This window comes from Microtus pennsylvanicus, chromosome 1 (genome assembly GCF_037038515.1).
Source record: "Microtus pennsylvanicus isolate mMicPen1 chromosome 1, mMicPen1.hap1, whole genome shotgun sequence".
NCBI lineage: Eukaryota > Metazoa > Chordata > Mammalia > Rodentia > Cricetidae > Microtus > Microtus pennsylvanicus.
The window spans coordinates 144217306-144229840 of NC_134579.1; positions in this window are offsets into that span (position 1 = coordinate 144217306).

A 12535-nucleotide genomic window follows, 5' to 3' on the forward strand; every position below is an offset into this window, starting at 1 on the left:
TTACATAACATCGCTTTGTGAGAGAGAAAACACAGAGCGCTGGAACCCTGGCCTGGGGGCTGGTCCTCAGCTGCAGGCTCCACCCTTCCCCACTTGGGGCCCTCTGAGCATCCTGCAGGGAGGTCCTGCCTGAGGCGGCTGGGGGCCTCTGATGTGGCCACTTCAGAGCCTCCACCTCCGGTCAACAGTCCACCCGGCTGGAGCCCAGAGTTCTCCAGATGAGCCTTTGAGGATGGGATAAAAGAGGCTAGGGTACCTCCTGGGAACAGGCTAAGAAGATGGGAGAGGGGGAGGAGAGATAGGTGGGTTTTCATCATCTCTTCCTGTCCGGTGCATGTCATGTGCCTTCAGTTATCAATTCCCATATACATATATTCAAAAAAAGTACCAGCCGGAGGGGTTGTGTCAGAGAACAGGAAGGGGGGGGGAGGGAGGCTAGTCCTGAAGGAGGAGGCAGCAGCTGAGCAGCAGAGGTTGCCAAGCTTCCTCAACATGTTCCAGAAGGTCCAGCAATGGAATGTTCTTCGGGCAGCCCATAGAAGGCTCTGGGAGGCGAAGGCTGGGTCTCTGGAAACTCTTGCAGAGTCTTTCAAATTGACAACGGACACCCTCTGTCCCGAAGTAAAAAGATCCCCTGTCATTCCAGCTGCCTCCAAGTGACCCGCGCGCATGAAGGTTGTGTCTGTTTCAGGCTCTGTGAGGGAGGCCCTGACCCACAGCTCCCCTCAGCTTCCCAGCCCCACCCCTACCCCAGCACTCCCTGCTCCCCGTCCTCTGTTCTTCTCCCTTCATCTTCCAACTCTTCCTCTCCTATCGTCCCCTTTCACCCTATCTCCTTCCTTCCCCCATTTTTTCTCTTTCTCAAATCTTTTTTTTTGGGGGAGGGGGAGCATGTGGAGTGGGGGCAGAAGCAGACAGATCTCTGTGAGTTTAAGCCAGCCTGGTCTCTGTATTGAGTTCCAGGCCAGCCAGAGCTACACAATGAGACCCAGTCATTAAAATAATGTTACATATTTATTATAAATAAACAACATACATAAAATATAAAATATGATCTCCTTACATAGCCCAAGCTAGCCTGGAACTCACTATGTAGCCATGGATAACCTCTAACTTCTCATCTTCCTGTCTCCATCTCTCCAGTGCTTGTGACATAGGCATGAGCCACCATGTCCAGTTTGTCGAGGTGCTGGGGAGTCAACCCAGGGCTTCACACACATCAAGTAACTGCTCTACCCACTGAGCGACATCCCCAGATCTTCTCTGAGAAAAGGTCTTGTGGCATCCAGGCTGGCCTCAGATTTGAAGCCACACTTTCATCTTAGCTTCTCAAGGGCTGGGGTGACAAGCACAAGACACCAAGCCCAGGTTTCTTTCCATTTCCAATCTGTTCCTCATTTCCAGCAGCCGGACCTCCCTCTGGACCTGGGCAGGGTCATCCCTGCACGCTCCTGTCCTAAGCCTCCTCCAAGCACACACTGTCTCCTCTGGACCTCCCTTCTCCACCTGTGTCCCTCTGTGATTACCTTGTGGCCTGACATCCGCTCTCGGGCACCTTGCCAAGGCTGGAGCAGAGGGAAAGCAGAGCCCACATCCTACCAGGAAGGCTGGAAACAAAGGGATGGTGATGAAGAACTTCTGCAGGCAGTCACGGTCTGTGCCCTGAGAAAGGTCCCAGGACTGGGAAGGGAGAAGTGGCAGAGGCAGAGGGTCAGGAGTTCAAGGCCAGCCTCAGCTGCATAGAATGCTTGAGATAAACTCGGGCTGGCTATATGAGACCCTGTCTCAAAAACCAAAGAGAGATAGAGAGAGAGGGAGAGAGGTGGAAAGGTGGGCTAGTAGGGTTTTTTTTTTTTTTTTGGTTTGTTTTTCAAGATGGGGTTTCTCTGTAGCTTTGGAGCCTGTCCTGGAACTAGCTCTTCTAGATCAGGCTGGTCTCGAACTCACAGAGATCCACCTGCCTCTGCCTCCTGAGTGCTGGGATTAAAGGCGGGCATGCACCACCACCGCCCAGTTGGGCCAGTAGGTTTGGAAGTGTGAGGGACAGAGTTGGGGTGCTCTCTGGCAGCAACAAGCTACACAGCAGGTAACAGAGTGAGGCTGTGGAGCCTCCTGGCCAGGGCTTAGTTCTCTGCACTTCTATTTTTATCTCACATCATTTTAATGCTGCCCAGTGGGTATCTGGATGTGGGGTCGCCATGGCAACCACATGTTCATCATTTTGGACTGAAGGATGAAGCCTGGCATTTATCTCCATAGAAACGGGCAGATCCACATGGTGGAGGGAGAGGTCTCCACCTGGGTAAGGATTGTCTTTTCTTCCTTCCTCCCTTCCTTCCTTCCATGTGTGTATGTTTGTGGTACATGTAAATGCTCATGTGCGCCTGTGGTGTAAATTCACCTATGTGCCTGGACACACGCTTGTGGAGGCCAGAGGTTAACACTGGGCATTTTCCTCAATCACCCTCCACCTTATTCTTTAATTAAAAATTATTATTTATCAAAAAACCCTAAATTTATTATGAGGCCAAGTGGTGTTAGTGCGCGCCTTTAATCCCAGCACTCGGGAGGCAGGGGCCAGCCTGGTGCTTTCCAGGATAGCCAAGGCTACACAGAGAAACCCTGTCTCAAAAAAAATATATTTATGAGTATGTTCCAATCATGGGTATATGGAGGTCAGAGGACAGTTTTGTGGAGTCTCTCTTTCCATCTCTTCATGGCTTCTGAGAACCCAATTCAGGTTGCTAGGTTTATGTAGCAGGTGCCCTGTGCTGGTTGTTTTCTGGTTTTGTCAACTTCTCACAAGCTAAAGTTTTCTGGGAACATGGAACCTCTACTGAGGAATTGCCTACATCAGACGGTTGAGGCTGTGGGGCATTTTCTTGACTGATTTGGGAAGGCACAGCCCACTAAGGATGATGCTATTCCTGGGCAGGTGGTCTGGGTGAGATAAGGAAGCAGGATAAAGCCAGGCAGTGGTGGTGCAGGCCTTTAATTCCAGCACTTGGGAAGCAGATCTTTGTGAGTTCAAGGCTAGCCAAGTCTACAGAATGAGTTCCAGGATAGCCAGGACTACACTGAGAAATACTGTCTCAAAAAACAAAAACAAAACAAAATAAAAAAAATCCCTAAACAATGGTAGCAACAAAATCCCCTAATCATTCATTTATTTGTTTTTGGTACTACTGGGGATTGAACCTAGGCATCAAGCATCAAAGGCAAGTGCTCTACCACTGAGCCACACCCCCAGCACCTCACTGGGGGGTTCTAGGCAGAGACTCTACCACTGAGCCATACCCCCAGTCCCTCACTGGGGGATTCTAGCAGAGGCTCTACCACTGAGCCACACCCCAGCCCCTCACTGGGGGATTCTAGCAGGGGCTCTACCACTGAGCCACACCCACAGCCCCTCACTGGGGAATTCTAGCAGGGGCTCTACCACTGAGCCACACCCACAGCCCCTCACTGGGGGATTCTAGCAGGGGCTCTACCACTGAGCCACACCCCCAGCACCTCACTGGGGGATTCTAGGCAGGGGCTCTACCACCGAGCCATGCCCCCAGCCCAGTGGGGGGGCGGGGGTTCTAGGCAGGTACCTCCTCTACCAGGAGGTTGTATTGGATCATTTAGGGGTAGGGTCTCATTTCACTACAGTAACATAGCTTGACTTCCTCATTTACTCCAGCCGGAAGAGGTCACTTTCCGGAAATACAGGAGCCTCCCATCTGGCCAAAATGGGATTCACCTTCAGTGAAGAAATGAATTTCAGAGAGAGAAATCCATGAAGCAGAGCTGTTGTTTTATTTTTTTTGTATTTTATTTTATTTTAATATTTATTTATTATGTATACAATATTCTGTTGGTGTGTATTCCTAAAGGCTAGAAGAGGGCACCAGACTTCATTACAGATGGTTGTGAACCACCATGTGGTTGCTGGGAATTGAACTCAGGACCTTTGGAAGAGCAGGCAATGCTCTTCACCACTGAGCCATCTCTCCAGCCCCCTGTTTTATTTTTTTTAAAGATTTATTTATTTATTATATATACAGGGTTCTGTCTGCATGTATGCCTGTAGGCCAGAGAGGGTTCCAGATCTCATTACAGATGGCTGTGAGCCACCGTGTGGGTGCTGGAAATTGAACTCAGGACCTCTGGCAGAACAGCCAGTGCTCTTCACTGCTGAGCCGTCTCTCCAGCCCAAAGACAGTGTTCTTGAAAGAGAACCAGTGTGGCGGTACACGACCATAGGATGTGAAGAGAAGGCAGGGCATCACGAGTTGGAGGCCATCCAGGGCTACACCGTTTCCTTTGGGGATGGAAAGATGGTTCAGGGGCGAAGAGCTGTATTGTTCCTACAGAGAACCCAAGGGACCTGACACCCTTTTCTGACCTCCTCTTCCTCCCAAGTGGTGGTGTGAGGACCTTTCCGTTGGCAGCTGGTCTGGCAGGAGATGATGGTGCCGGAGTAGCTATCTGGGCCAGCCTCTGTGTTTCCAAGGCTGAATCCACAGGATTTCCTGCAGGATGCGATGTGGAATGTGAGTGTCAGGAATCCTCTCAGAGACTCCAGGCTGAGGGCCAGGAAGGTGGTTCCTCTGTAGCTCATCAGAGTAGGCCCCACCCCATCCTGGCTGTGCAGTTGGCAGAGGGAGCGCCCTACCTGTGAGCATCCTGTGTCAATTCTGGTGGATGTTGCAGCCAATTTGGGGATTGCATCATGGTTGGGAGCCCTTTGCTGACTCTGGTTAATTTTGACAAGGCTCCAGCAGGTGTCGGGCCTGAGGTTAACCTTATCTCCAGTCTCACATTCCCTGTCTGGCCTGGGTCTGATTCTCTCTTCCCAAGGCCCAAACCAAAGTAATGTTTTCCATCTTCAGCTTGGATTTGCTTTCAGCCATGTCAAAGGACTCCCAGGCCTTTCTGTTAGGCCTACTCTTTTGTTGTTGTCGTCCTAAAGGATGGAGTCCAGGCTTCTACAATGTAGACATGAGCCTTATTCCCAGCCCTTCGCTAGTGGATCCTAAACAGCATTCAACTGCATGCCTGTCTCAACAAAGGAGAGAGGACCCGGTTCAATTCCCAGCACCCACATGGCAGCTCACAACTGTCTGCGATTCCAGTTGTGGGGAACTTGACACCCTCTGATGGAGGAAGGTCATTGGTTAAAAAATAAAGAAACTGCCTTGGCCCATTTTATTGGTTAGAACATAGGTGGGTGGAGTAAACAGAACAGAATGCTGGGAGGAAGAGGAAGTGAGCTCAGAGACGCCATGCTCCCCTCTCCCGGGCAGACGTGATAGCTCTGCTCTCTGAGGCAGACGCAATCAAGCTCCGGCCCAGGATGGACGTAGGCTAGAATCCTTCCGGTAAGCGCACCTCGGTGCTACACACTTTATTAGAAATGGGCTAGTCCAGGTGCGAGAGTTAGCCAAAAAGAGGCTAGATATAATGGGCCAAGCAGTGCTTAAAAGAATACAGTGTCCGTGTAATTATTTCGGGTAAAGCTAGCCTGGTGGCAGGACACAGCCCCGCCATTCATATTACTACAACCCTCATACTGATAACTGATATACATACAGGCAAAACACCAATGCACAGAAAATAAAAATAACTAATTAAAATATTACTACTACTACTATTATTTGAGACAGGATTTATCTGTAGCCCTAGCTGTCCTGGATCTCACTTTGTAGACCAGGCTGGCCTTGAACTCAGAAATCCACCTGCTTTGCCTCCTGAGTGCTGGGTTAAAGGTGTGTGCCACCATCACCTGGCGAGATTTTATTTTTAATGTATGCGTGTGTTCAGGTGCTAGCCTCCTGCCATGTGTGTGTTCAGGTGCTATCCTCCTGCCATGTGTGTGTTCAGGTGCTAGCCTCCTGCCATGTGTGTGTTCAGGTGCTAGCCTCCTGCCATGTGTGTGTTCAGGTACTATCCTCCTGCCATGTGTGTGTTCAGGTGCTATCCTCCTGCCATGTGTGTGTTCAGGTGCTAGCCTCCTGCCATGTGTGTGTTCAGGTGCTATCCTCCTGCCATGTGTGTGTTCAGGTGCTAGCTTCCTGCCATGTGTGTGTTCAGGTGCTATCCTCCTGCCATGTGTGTGTTCAGGTGCTATCCTCCTGCCATGTGTGTGTTCAGGTGCTATCCTCCTGCCATGTGTGTGTTCAGGTGCTATCCTCCTGCCATGTGTGTGTTCAGGTGCTATCCTCCTGCCATGTGTGTGTTCAGGTGCTAGCTTCCTGCCATGTGTGTGTTCAGGTGCTATCCTCCTGCCATGTGTGTGTTCAGGTGCTATCCTCCTGCCATGTGTGTGTTCAGGTGCTATCCTCCTGCCATGTGTGTGTTCAGGTGCTATCCTCCTGCCATGTGTATGTTCAGGTACTAGCCTCCTGCCATGTGTGTGTTCAGGTGCTAGCTTCCTGCCATGTGTGTGTTCAGGTACTATCCTCCTGCCATGTGTGTGTTCAGGTGCTATCCTCCTGCCATGTGTGTGTTCAGGTGCTAGCCTCCTGCCATGTGTGTGTTCAGGTACTATCCTCCTACCATGTGTATGTTCAGGTACTAGCCTCCTGCCATGTGTGTGTTCAGGTGCTAGCTTCCTGCCATGTGTGTGTTCAGGTGCTAGCCTCCTGCCATGTGTGTGTTCAGGTGCTAGCCTCCTGCCATGTGTGTGTTCAGGTACTATCCTCCTGCCATGTGTGTGTTCAGGTGCTATCCTCCTGCCATGTGTGTGTTCAGGTGCTAGCCTCCTGCCATGTGTGTGTTCAGGTACTATCCTCCTGCCATGTGTGTGTTCAGGTGCTATCCTCCTGCCATGTGCGTGTTCAGGTGCTAGCTTCCTGCCATGTGTGTGTTCAGGTACTATCCTCCTGCCATGTGTGTGTTCAGGTGCTAGCCTCCTGCCATGTGTGTGTTCAGGTGCTAGCCTCCTGCCATGTGTGTGTTCAGGTGCTAGCCTCCTGCCATGTGTGTGTTCAGGTGCTATCCTCCTGCCATGTGTGTGTTCAGGTGCTAGCCTCCTGCCATGTGTGTGTTCAGGTGCTAGCCTCCTGCCATGTGTGTGTTCAGGTACTATCCTCCTGCCATGTGTATGTTCAGGTGCTATCCTCCTGCCATGTGTGTGTTCAGGTGCTATCCTCCTGCCATGTGTGTGTTCAGGTGCTATCCTCCTGCCATGTGTGTGTTCAGGTACTACCCTCCTGCCATGTGTGTGTTCAGGTGCTATCCTCCTGCCATGTGTGTGTTCAGGTACTATCCTCCTGCCATGTGTGTGTTCAGGTGCTATCCTCCTGCCATGTGTGTGTTCAGGTGCTAGCCTCCTGCCATGTGTGTGTTCAGGTGCTAGCTTCCTGCCATGTGTGTGTTCAGGTACTATCCTCCTGCCATGTGTGTGTTCAGGTGCTATCCTCCTGCCATGTGTGTGTTCAGGTACTATCCTCCTGCCATGTGTGTGTTCAGGTGCTATCCTCCTGCCATGTGTGTGTTCAGGTGCTAGCCTCCTGCCATGTGTGTGTTCAGGTGCTAGCTTCCTGCCATGTGTGTGTTCAGGTACTATCCTCCTGCCATGTGTGTGTTCAGGTACTATCCTCCTGCCATGTGTGTGTTCAGGTGCTATCCTCCTGCCATGTGTGTGTTCAGGTGCTATCCTCCTGCCATGTGTGTGTTCAGGTGCTATCCTCCTGCCATGTGTGTGTTCAGGTGCTAGCCTCCTGCCATGTGTGTGTTCAGGTGCTAGCCTCCTGCCATGTGTGTGTTCAGGTACTATCCTCCTGCCATGTGTGTGTTCAGGTGCTATCCTCCTGCCATGTGTGTGTTCAGGTGCTATCCTCCTGCCATGTGTGTGTTCAGGTGCTATCCTCCTGCCATGTGTGTGTTCAGGTGCTAGCCTCCTGCCATGTGTGTGTTCAGGTGCTAGCCTCCTGCCATGTGTGTGTTCAGGTACTAGCTTCCTGCCATGTGTGTGTTCAGGTACTAGCCTCCTGCCATGTGTGTGTTCAGGTGCTATCCTCCTGCCATGTGTGTGTTCAGGTGCTAGCCTCCTGCCATGTGTGTGTTCAGGTGCTAGCCTCTTGCCATGCCATGCAAACACCACTTTCTCTTGGTTATGAAGGCAGAATTTTAATTTCTGGTTGGGTAATCTGTCTTGTATTTGGCCTTAAAAGGACGGTGCCTTTCTTTGAGGCTTAGTATTCCCACAGGTCTGTTTCCTTGGATTGCTGCAACAGTTCCCAGAAACATGTGGCTTTGACCACAGGAACTTACTGACTCCCTGTTCCGGAGGCTACAAGTCCAAAATCTGCAGGACCAAGCAGCCACCCCCCCCCCAAAGAAATTCTGTGAGACAGATGTGGTGGCCAAGCTCCGTAATCCCAGCACTTGGAAAGCTGAGGCAGGCAAATGATGAATTTGAGGTCAGCATGGGCCACACAGCGACATCCAGTCTCAGAACAAACTAAGCCTGGTGGTGCAGGCCTAGAATCTCTGCACTTGAGAAGCTGAGACATCGGTATCACAAAGTCAAGGGCAGCCAGGGCTACAAAGTGAGCCAAGGGCCAGTCTGGATATTTAACGAGACTTGTCTCTAAAAATAAAAATAAACCAATAAAAGAAGGAAAATAAAAGGGCTGGGTATATATAAGAGGGTTGGGTATATAGCTTAGTTTAGGGCATCTGCCTGGAGTTCCCCAGAAAGGATAAGAAGGTATTATCAATTGCTCAGCCCACATAGGGCTGTGTTCAGTCCCTATTACCGAATAACACAAAATAATCCTGTGCATTAAGCTGTACTCCGTTACTTCCTTTCTCTCCCCCAGCCTTAGGACACTGCTGGTCAGCTTTCCATTCTGTTCTGGACTTCTGGGCATTTCATATACTTGGAACAGACACTACATGGTGGGGAATCTTTGTCAACCCATTATCTTTAAGAGATGGGACCAAGTAATAGTATGACTTTCTGGGACCGTGAGAAAAATGGTGGGTAGCCCAGGTGTGCTCTCTCTGTGTGGAGTGCAGCTGAGCTTCGACTTCTTGTTTCTGTTTCGTGAGTTTGCCCGTTATAATAAATAAAAATATAATTGTTTTATCTTTTAGCTAGCCTGGTTATTTCAAGAACGAAGATAATTCAACAACTACATAGTATTTTTTTTTCTTTTTTTGGTTTTTTGAGACAGGGTTTCTCTATAGCCTTGGCTGTCCTGGAACTTGCTTTGTAGACCAGGCTGGCCTTGAACTCACAGAGATCCACCTGCCTCTGCCTCTTGACTGCTGGGATTAAAGGCCTCCACCCACACCTCTGCTGGGTGGTCTCCTGTGTTGTCCCCCTCCCATCAGGTGACCTGTCCATGCTGTCGTGTGTGTGTCCGCGTCATTTCTTTTTATGGCCGGATGGTTTCTGCCTGTGTGGCTTGATGCTTTCCCTCACTGATGGACTGGCATCCGGGTTGGCTTTGCCTTTTGGCTGCTGTCAACAAGGCTGCCATGGACACATGGGCACAAATGTGTGGACACAAGCCTTTATTTCTTTTGGGTAAGTCAATAGGAACAGCCTTGCTGAGTCACAGGGCGTGTGTTTACCTCTGTAAGAAGCCACTTGGCCGCTTTCCAGCCTGGCTGCTCAGTTTTGCACTCTCGCCTCTGAGGAGGCCCGAGGGGTGAGATGCTCAGCTCACGTGAGGTTACTGTGCTTGCCGCTGTGTATTTTGTGTGTGTGTGTGTTGTAGCACGAAATATAGTTGGTCTTAATAAGAAAAGTCCAGAGTCAGACACAGGGTTAATGCTGACGATGATCAGAGAAGCAAAGCAGTAAGCCACTAGAGTTTTCCATCAATGCTCAGACCAAAGAGGCGATCCGGTCCTCAGACTGCACCCTCAGATTCAGACTGCATTGAGCTCCTGTCTCCTCCTGCCTCATATTCTTCTCTCTGCCCAGCTATATCCCTCCTGTCTCAACCTCCTTAGTGCTGGGATTAAAGGTGTGTGATCCCAAGTCCTGGGATCCCTTTGTGTGAGCTTTTTCTCTTTTAGACAGATTCAATTTTGTATAGCTCAGGTCTCTCTGCCTCTGTCTCCCAAATCCTGGGATTAAAGGTGTGTGCCACCACTGCCTGGTCTGTAGTGGCTTAGCTCTGTACTCTGATTTTCAGGCAAGCTTTGTTTAAAAAAAAAAAAACTAACAAAATATCACTACAGTGTGTGATATGTATACATGTGTGTACTTGCCCATGTGGAGGTCAGAGGTCAGCTCCTTCCACCTTAAGGCATTTGTTTTGTTTCTGCATACATACTCTGCGCTAGCTGGCCCATGAGCTTCGCGGTTTGTTTTGTTTCTGCATACATACTCTGCGCTAGCTGGCCCATGAGCTTCGCGGAGATTCTTGTGTCTCTGGCTCTTATCTTGTCAAAAGATTATAGATGCAGGCCCACTGCACCAGACTCCCCAACCCCCCGGGATCCAACTCAAGCTTGCTCAGGAAGCACTTACTGGCTGGGCCATCTGGCTGGCCTGGTTTTGATCATTGGAATAGGTTTGTGGTAATCTCAATGGCACTTCTAAAAATGCTTCAATTTCTAGGCAGGGTTTCACACATCCAGGCTGGTCTTGAATTAGCCATGTAGAACTCGAACTCCTGATCCTCTTGTTTCTACCTCCTGACCTAGTGCTGGGATTACAGATGTGGGCCACCACGCCCACTTTATCTGGTACTGGGTACTGACCCCAGGGCTTTGTGCATGCTGCATGCCGGGCAAGCACTCTACTAACTGAGCTTGTAGCCCCAGTCCACTTTGTCTTTATAGTTAGTTACCTTTGAGGTCTCTGGGGATGCTCAGCACACTGCAGTCACAATGTCTACAAAATAATGTGTTTACTCATGGAACACACACAAACACAGATGAGGAAAAACTGTTACCACCAGCTGAGCATGTCAGCCCAGCTCTGGGGAAGCTGAGGCAGGGAGATGGGAATAAACACAAGGTCAGTTTAGGTTACAGAGTGAGACATTGGCTCAAAACACCAAAAACAAAACTAAAAACAAACTGTCACCAACATATTTTCCAGGCGAAGAGTCTGAGGCAAGGCAGGCTGAGGGGCTTTCCTGAAGGCCACGCTGCTAAGTGGCCATGCTGGGGGTAAAATCAGAAAGAAAGCAGTGTGGCATACCAGAGCTGTCCCTGCTTGCCTATGGTACCAGTCAGAGGTGGAGATGGTGGTCATCACAGTATGCTCTCAGAGGGCATGGGTGGATATACTGCTCAGAGATTAGCACCCATGGCCCTGTTTCTCCTCTATGCTTTTAAGTACTTTTTTTTTTTTAACTTACTTATTGGGTGGGGACAGGGCAGGAACACATGTGCCATAACATGCTTGTGAAAGTCAAAGGACAACTTGTAGATGTTGGTTCTTTCTACCATGTGGGTCTCAGGATTACATTTAGGCCATCAGGATTGGTAGCAAGCATCTTTATCTGCTAAGCCATCTCACCTTCTCACTTTCTCCAAATTTTCCTTCCTCTTTTTTTTTGGTTTTTCTTTTTTTTTTTAAATTTTTATTTTTTTAAAATATTTATTTATTTATTATGTATACAATATTCTGTCTGTGTGTATGCCTGCTGGCCAGAAGAGGGCACCAGACCTCATTACAGATGGTTGTTAGCCACCATGTAGTTGCTGGGAATTGAACTCAGGACCTTTGGAAGAGCAGGCAATGCTCTTAACCTCTGAGCCATCTCTCCAGCCCTTTTTTGGTTTTTCGAGACAGGGTTTCTCTGTGGTTTTGGAGCCTGTCCTGGAACTAGCTCTTGTAGACCAGGCTGGTCTCGAACTCACAGCGATCCGCCTGCCTCTGCCTCCCAAGTGCTGGGATTAAAGGCACCACCACCACCCGGCTCCTTCCTCTTTTTCATATAGGGAATTAATCTCAAGGTCTCACACATGCTTAAGCAAGCAATCTATCTAGGAGCCATTCCCCATCCCCCTCACTGGGGGATTCTAGGCAGGGGCTCTCCCACTGACCCACACCCTAGCCCCTCACTGGGGAATTCTAGACAGGGGCTCTACCACTGAGCCACGCCCCTGTCCTCACTGGGGGATTCTAGGCAGGTGCTCTACCACTGAGCCACACCCCAGCCCCTCACTGGGGGATTCTAGGCAGGGGCTCTACCACTGAGCCACACCCCAGCCCCTCACTGGGGAATTCTAGACAGGGGCTCTACCACTGAGCCACACCCCAGCCCCTCACTGGGGGATTCTAGACAGGGGCTCTACCACTGAGCCACACCCCAGCCCCTCACTGGGGAATTCTAGACAGGGGCTCTACCACTGAGCCACACCCCAGCCCCTCACTGGGGGATTCTAGGCAAGGGCTCTAACCATGCTACAGCTCTTTTTACTTGAGATCTGGTCTCACTTATTTCCTTAGACGGGCCTTGAACTCACTCTTTAGCACAGGTAAGCTCTGAATGTGTGATCCTCCTGGCTCAGCCTCTTAGGTATCTGGTATTAGAGTAACCTGCCCCCAGGTCTGGTTTCAGGGCCATCT